The 8,323-nt window shown below is 35.9% G+C and overlaps 1 long non-coding RNA gene across 1 annotated transcript; it reads left to right on the top strand.

The window, feature by feature from the left end:
- The first annotated feature begins 304 nt into the window (after positions 1–304).
- Positions 305–6,257, top strand: LOC130255067 (uncharacterized). Its single transcript, XR_008840862.1, has 3 exons — positions 305–490; positions 5,119–5,206; positions 6,098–6,257. It is a non-coding gene; the product is annotated as an uncharacterized LOC130255067 (long non-coding RNA).
- The last annotated feature ends 2,066 nt before the right edge of the window (positions 6,258–8,323 follow it).

Below are 8,323 nucleotides of genomic sequence, written 5' to 3'. Positions count from 1 at the left end.
AAATTTCCCCACTTTTCTTCTTTTTTATTATATCTATGTATATATATAATATATATATATTTATGAATATAATATTTAGGTGTAAATACATGTTCTAATTATATTTAGGATTTGTAAGGTTCTTAATGTGCAAGTGGTTTCTGATATATATATATATAACTGCTGTAGTTTTTGTTCAGTATAGTAATCCTACTCTGATGCAAAAACTTTTTCTGTTTTTAGTAAGGGTTTACATTCTCTGTGTAGAAAGCCCAAGAAAGATATTATTTCTCATTAGCTTGATTTTATATTAAAAAAGTTTTACTAATCACCTTGAAGATATTTTCAGCATGTCTAAAAGTAATTAAAAAAAGTATGTGCCTTATGATGTGAAGTTTATTCACAGATTTTGATTTAGCAGCTTTGCCAATAATCCAAGGATCAGAGCATCAGTAGAAAGCTGAAGAAGAAAACACTTTGTGAAGAAACACATCCTACTCCATCAGAAATGGTAAACAAGTAAGAGTGAAGACTGAAAACACAGATTTATGTTTTGGCCTACTTCATTTCCCTAGTGCATTTCTAAAAGCAGCTCTCCCTCACTGATCTTACTACTAGGGATTGATTAACCAATGCATTTTTAAATACTCAATCTAAATCAGTTAGCATAGGAAGTTTTTTTTTGGCATAATTCTGCTTAACAAGTGCATGTTCTTTCTTCATTTAAATTTTGAATGCAAAGCACTACCTTATCTAAATAAAATTAGAAAAAAACACAGGCTTGTTGTGCAGAATGCCATAAATCTGCTTTGGAAATGGAAAAGTCTCATGCAGAATTTCTACGGGAGTGAAAAATGATGCAGTGCAATTATTCTTTAAGAAAATAAGCAATACTCCACAACAAGTATTTAAAAGTGTAAACAGATCTTTTGTTGTAAGCTGCAGCGGTGAACATGTAATGAAGGAGCTCTGCTGTTACCTTTTTGTTCTTTAGATGGAGTTGGAAGTCTCTCTCTGCCCAAAGGCCCCATTTCACAGGCTGCTTTCCAAGGGCTTACTGACCTTGGCGAGAATGAGATGCAGCTTTTCTGTAACTGCAAAAGAATGAGACATCACTTTGTTGGAGCCACACACACGTGGTTTATTTTACTGTTGATATCTAAATTAACTGAGACACTAAAAATCAAACCTAAAATTCTGATTTACAGTGAAAGATTGAAAGGCATACATGCAAAACACTTTGATGTTTTCTGTCTGAAAATCAGCAGCTGTAATTGTTTCTGTCAGGAGTGACGAAATGGTCTTCACAGAGAAACTGGTTGTTGTAATGGCAACACAACTGGAAACATCAGAGATGAAAATTCCATTTTGTTGCACCAGTAAGGGCAGGCTGAACACAGATGGGAAAAGTATGTTCTCTGGCTGTGACTTTTGCTTGATAATACTACCTGCAGAGAAACCCAAGTGGATGTTTGGACCACAGATAGTAATATGCATCACTTCTCTGTGTTTGCTTGAATTACCAGATAACTCTATAGTGCACATACTGTAGATAATAAGCAGCTGGTCTTTCATGTGTGACAAGTTTCTGGTAATTTGTACATGGATGACCCAGGTAAGAAGAAAGAAAGCATTGAATCTTATTTGTTATGGTTGTATGACCAGACCTGCCTCATTTTTCACTGTGTTTTGTATTGTTAGAGGGAAAAACATTTTGTGTATCCATAGAAGCCCTTAGAAGAGGAAAACATTTTCCTCACCCATAGTTTTTTTCTGTATTTACAAATGTGTGGTATCTCTGCCTGGTCTGTCCCATTTCCTCTCACTAGGTCTCCCACCATTCTGGGCTGCTTCCTTCATGTCCCACACATTGACTTTTGAGAAATCCAGTAATAGCCAATATTCTTTCTTTGCACACAGAAAGTTAAATAGCTGTGTCTTTTTTGCATTGACAAGTTATTGATCAATAAAATGTCAAAACAGAGAGCAAGATATGGCACTTTAGTACAAGAAAATTCAATAATCCTTTTTGTGATATTTCCATGAGCTGAAGATTGCTAATATCAAATGAAGATGGGAGGACAGAAACTGAGGTGTGTCAGTGGAGCATAACAAATCCACAGGAAGGGCTTAGTTTTACTGAAATCCATTTGCTATTTTATATCTGTAATAATTCTAAGCAAAGTTACCTAAGGAATGAAATTGACACAAACACAATAGATGCTCATTATGAATCAGAAAGTTATTCTGAGCTGAGACAGATTTGTTTAAAAAGTTTGGGAATGGCAATCCTGAAACTGGCAGTTTTGTATAGTCTTTTAAGAACTATTTCTTTTGTAATGGCAGACAAAGTTGAAACACCTTTGAATTCGACTTGCTAGTCCAGTTTGACAAGGAAAGTATTAGACCAGATATCAGCTACCCTGCCCTTGGCTGGGAATCTGTGAAGACAAAAGGAGAACTAACATTGATAAATACAAATGTATTTAAAGAGCAGACTTTCCCAACATTTGTCCTGCTGCCTAATCTTAACCTAGGTGCTTTAAGCATAGATAGTTTGAAGGAACACTCTGGCTGGCTGGAACATCGTTCTCTGCAGAGCTTGTTTCTTCCTGTGGTAGTGTGTAGGGGAGGTGCCCCAGACTTCTCAGAAGTAGAGAAGGCAATAGCCACAAGTTGCAACAGGAGAAATTTTGACCAAGTATTAGGGAAAAAAAAACCAAAACAAAACAATACAAAAAGAAGAATTCTGTGGGGGTGATTGGATATTGGCACAGATGATCCAAAGAGGCTGAGAAATCTTCCCTGTTGGAGATGCTCAGAACACAATGAGGCAAGGCCCTGTGCTTGCTGAGCTAATTGACCCTGATCTGAGCAGGCTTTGCACCTTCAGGATCCTGTCCAACTTCAGTTACTCTGTGATTCTGTGGATCCAAGGCTAAGCTAAACCCATAAGCATTTACATTCCTGGTTGTTGACCCTATCTTTTTGTCTTGTTCTTTTTTGCTTTTACAGTTTAGTCCAAAGAAGATACCTAAAATTTATATATAATTCTTGGGCTTTTTCCAGCCTTAAATTCAAGCTTCTTGTCTCCATTGTTAAACATCTCCAAGGTATTATCCTGTTTATATCATCATCTCTGTCAAGAATTAACGTGTTCCAGTTCTCTGACCTAATCCACTAGATTTATCCCACATGAAATGCAACTGAAAAAAATCGCCTCTTATTCAAAGGAGCCAAGAGCTATTTCTTTTATTTCAGAAAAAGCCCTTGGTCTAATGAACTGAACCCTTTTAAAAAGTTTGCATGGGGTCAAAACTTCCAAGCAGGAGTGGAATGGTTTTATTTTATTGCAATGGAACCAGTCAACATAAAGAAATAGTAATAGAGACCCACAGAGCCTGCTTTTGTCACTGGTAATAACAACACAATAGAATAGGAGTATTTTGTCTATGAATATCACAATATATGTCAATGAGCTGTAGACAACCTTTTCTAAAAATCAAGTAAATCTAGGAGATCATAGCAAAATGTGAGATTCACTGTGATAAATTCTTAGTGTCAAATGTTAGATCAAAATACCATAGTACGTGTTTTGCAGACTGGTAGTACATCTGAGAGGCAGAAAGGAATAAAAGATTTGGGAATTAGAGTTAATAAGGAAGAAAATAAAATTGCCTGTGCAGCAAAATGAGTTCTTCAGAGTCTGTCTGGCTTCCTGGAAACTAGGAATTTCAGTAAAGAACAGATAAGAGGAAAAGCAGCTTGTGTGTATGTGTTCCAGACAGATATATTTAGCAATCATTTTTTTTAAGGAAAAAAACATTAAACTGGAACAAAGGTGCAGTGAGTTTTGAGTACTTATATGACTATTTTTTTTTTGTCACAAGATTTAAATCACTTGTTTAAAAAGCCAGACTGTGGTGGGAAAGTTTGTGAATGACTGAATCAATGAGAGGAAGAGTGTTTTGTTAAAATGCTGTCTTCCAAAAAAAGCTTCTGAAAGTAGGATGGGCAAACCTATTAACAACTGAGGGAACACATCCAAAGTCATATTTCAAGGGACAACAAATTTCCTCATTTGCCTGTTAGTATTGCTGTGTGTTGCTAACACCTGGGAAGGCACTTAGTCACTCTGAATATATTTTATAGAGAATACTGCTTAAGTAACAGACATTAGAGTAGTTTATCCCAGTGCAAATGAAAATTTGTGAGGTAGCTCTGTTTCTGAATAACAATGCCTAGAATGATTGTTACAAAGTTTATCTTTGTAGTGCAATGAAGATTGCATATAAATGTAATCATTTTGTATAAGGAAAATGGTTTTGTTTTGTTCTCTTGAAGATCATTACATCAAAGGTATTTCAAGTGAAAAAAAAGAGCAGGGGAATGATCAATTGTAATCAGTGAGGGGAATGTAGCCCTAATGTTCAAATGAAAGCTGGAAATTGAGCAGCCTTCTCTGTAACAGCTCAGCATATTGAACATTTCTGCTAGGTTGCCTGTAGTACTACAGATCATAATCAGAAAGATCATATATTTGTATCTCTCTATATCCATACACACACACACACACACACATATATATATAGGTCATCATGGAACACTAAGAAAAGCTACAGAATTTTTTTTGGAGAATACAGAATTCTGCCTGTGGTCAAGCCTTGAAAATAATCTCACATTCATTTTTCCTCCCATTTTAATTATTGTCCATTTTTTACAGACCTGTATGGAATAAGTGACAGTATCTTCAAATAAGTGATTTATTGTTCAGATTTCCTGCTGCTGTTAAACATAGTAGTGAAATTCCAAATAGCATCTAAATCATGTATGAGTGTGATTTAGTAAGCTATTTTTAGTGATCAGTTCAATATCTACCCTGTACCCAGACAAAAAACTTTTCAGCCACATTTTTTCCTTTGCATGTGATTGTGGGGGAGAGAGGGCAGCTGAATAAGATATCATCTACCATTTCATATCTGTCCAGGGCTTTCTTTCCTGAACCAGATACTGCTGCCAGTCTTTTGAAGAGTCCTACCTCCCATATTCCAGGATTGTCAGGGAATTTATTGAAACCATCCTAATGTGCTGTTGTTTGCCGACCTTTCATCATGAAATGTATTTTTTTTATCACTTCAGTGTGCTTCTTCCAGCTCTGTGATTTTGCAAGAGGAAAATACATTGGGACAGATGAACTGGCAGAGCTTGGGAAGGTGGTCAATATCTGGTTAGAATTATGTTTTACATGCTTTTCTGTTAAAAATGTTTTGCCCTTTTTCAGATCTGATCACAAGTTCCCAGTACATAACAGCTCTCTGCATTTATAAAGGAGTTTGTCCAGGACACAGTCAGGCTGTTTAATCACTGGGGGGTTCTCTGAGAAGGATAAGTTACTGAAGGAGGCAATGACTCACCAAGAAGCATTTTAGTGATGATCAGTTTCAACTATGTTTTTGGAAGACAAAGACAATGTTTGTCAATCTGTTTAAAGAGCTTCCCAGTGAGAAGTTTAATGCATTTGTGGGAATTGAGTTTCTGTTTTCAAAAGTAAACACTGTAAATCATGGACACAAAGCCACAGATAATGAGAAATAAATTGGTGCATTATACTTGAAATTACAGGGTTGAACTTTCCACACCACCTAGAAAATAATAATTTTATTTAATGGACTTATTACTGAAGCTACATAAAGATAATTTTACCCTAGAGTTACAGCTTCTGTCATTGGTATGTACGAACAGTGAAAGTGTCTATCTTAGTGTTAATCTTTCTGCTTTCCTCCAGAAAAATCCTGCTGGCCACCTCAAAGTGTAGTAAGGATAACATCTTGAAAAAGAAATTCCAAATTTCTTTGACCGCCTTTTAAAATTCTGTACTCTGTAGTTCTTCAGCTGCCACCTCAGGAAACTCTTCAGTAGCACTGGAGCTGAACCTGCCTAGAACAACTTGCACAATAATGTCTAGCTGCTTTGGATGAAATTATTTCCCTCTCCAATAGGTCCAGCAGTTAATGTGGGGAGGCTGTGTGCATTTGTATTGCTGTAGTTTTCTAGAGGAGGATTTTGGTGTCTTTCTCTGTATTTTCCTGGCTCTAAAATACTGTCTATTCCCTTCTAGGTTTCCTCAGAAATTCTCCTGTCTTGTTTGGTTTTGTTCCTTTATCTGTGCTAAGACATGTGAGCAAAATGAAGCAAGGAAGATTTTTTCCTAGGCGTTTTCAGGGGAGGGTATGCTGTAGATTATGATAAATTTTTCTTTCCGGAAAGATCAATAAAAAAGAGACCCAAACTCTTCCATTCTTCTGTGCTCAGCCAGCTGGGTGAAGCAGGCTCTCTGGGAGGGAAAGAGTGGTAGGTGTAGGAGGTGGGAGAGGGGCAAACCTGCTGTTGAGTGGGTTGGGCTATTTCACAGCTAGAGCCACAGCTTTTTTCAACAGGAGGGAGCTCTGAATGCATTAGTGAGCCATTTGGTTCAGAGAAAATAAAAGATGTAAGAAATAAAAGAGAAAAACCACCCCCCCTCCTTTCACATTTGAACACACTGGATTTTCATTATAATCCATTAACCTACTCATAGCCTTTCATTAGAGCTCTTGGGAGACTGGAATATTTTTGGCAATGTACTGTTATGAAAAATACAAGTTAAAAACCCACATAACTTTGCCCCTTCCCAGAAACTGGCAGTCAAAGAGAAATTGAAATATTTTCTCATACCATACCATAAAGAGTGTGAAATTGCATGAACATCAGATATGTTTCATTCTATATTTGCATGATTTTTGTGAAGAATAAAAAATTTCCTATAATTTGCCATTATTTGTCTACTTAGTACTCAGAGCATAAAGTGTGCACAAAGATTTTTAAATATGTGCAATTAGGGAAAAAAAATACTTATAGGCTGGGAGAATTAATGCAGTTTTAGTTTAGAAAGTAGTTCAGGAAATATACTGTTTGAACCAGTAATACTTCTGATTAGCACAGAACTATTCCCTTAGTTTCATTGAAGGCATCTGCAGTGTAAAACAAGAACTTTCTGGTCTTTCTAGTTTACATGGTAGGATATTGTTTTCCAGGTTCAGCCTGAGTCACTGCTATGATGCTTCACAACACATACCCTAATGTTTTTTAAAGGACCTACAAGATGCCCATTTAATTACCTAAGCCACCATCTTCTTAACTCTGTCAGGGATGACACCAAAGGTGATGCTGATTAACTGTGTGAAAAACAATACTATCCATATTGTACTCAGCAGTTTTAAAAAAGATTTTGAAGTACAGAATTCTGAAGTCTCCAATCAAAACCTCAAAAGTGGATAATACTCTTCCTCACATTTTGCTAGACTTCTTAATATGTCATCATTATCCCATAGACCCTTTAGGAAATTACATTAATATCTCTATTCCCATTTCTGTGCATTAATCTAAGCAAGAACAATTTTTTTTTTTTTTGCAAAATACTCCCTTCCAGAATACCTGTTTGAAGGCCCTACATTTGATTTGGAAAAGGTGCTGCAAATTTGTGGAGAAAGTAAAATTTATTTCATTTTCAATTTTACATGTAATGGGCAAGGTTTTATGTCTGCTGAAATAATTCTGATCTCTCTTGTGGAAACTGGATTTTCAAAATTTAATACTGAGAGCTAGCTTTGTTTAACATGCAAACTATGGATGTTCAATGTTTTACCAGCAGATTATGTTTGAGCCATTGCAAAAGTGCTATAGAAACATAGCAAAAGATATCTGAAAGACATTAGAACACTGGTACTACAATTATGGTTTTAAAGTACTGTATTCAAAACTTTCTTTTTGCTTGAAATTGCGCTCTTATTAACTAAATTAACCCATTTTGCTTTATGGTCATTGGTTAAGTGTTACACCTTTTATCTGTTTCAGCTCTGAAATGTGCTTTGGCCACATTTAGAGAAATCCATGGTGAAAATGTGCTCGCAGGAAGCTTCAGACAGAAATATGCCCTATTTTTTTTATACAGTTATTTGCTGTAGCTGAGACATGCTATGCAAATGAATTACCAGTTCATATATCTTGTTGAAGCAATATTCTATTCTGCTTTCTAGTAGATATTTTTATAATTTCCAACAGCCCTTTGTGAGTTCAGAATTTTTAGCATCAGCTGCTGGGTAAGAAAATTTCATTGATTTTCCACAAGGTGGCACATAAGGATCAGTCTATATTTTAATTAATATAATTCAGTTAATGTCCACTTGGTAAATGTCAAATGCATGTGCATGCATACTCAGTGAAGAAGGAATACATTCTTAGTACAGAGTGTAATGTAAATGGCAATTTAAATATAGCATAGTGAGTGCTGCTCTATCACTTGCTG

Source organism: Oenanthe melanoleuca, chromosome 1, assembly GCF_029582105.1.
Source record: "Oenanthe melanoleuca isolate GR-GAL-2019-014 chromosome 1, OMel1.0, whole genome shotgun sequence".
NCBI lineage: Eukaryota > Metazoa > Chordata > Aves > Passeriformes > Muscicapidae > Oenanthe > Oenanthe melanoleuca.
The sequence above is the reverse complement of the archived record's forward strand: the minus strand, read 5'-3'. Positions and strand labels throughout refer to the sequence as shown.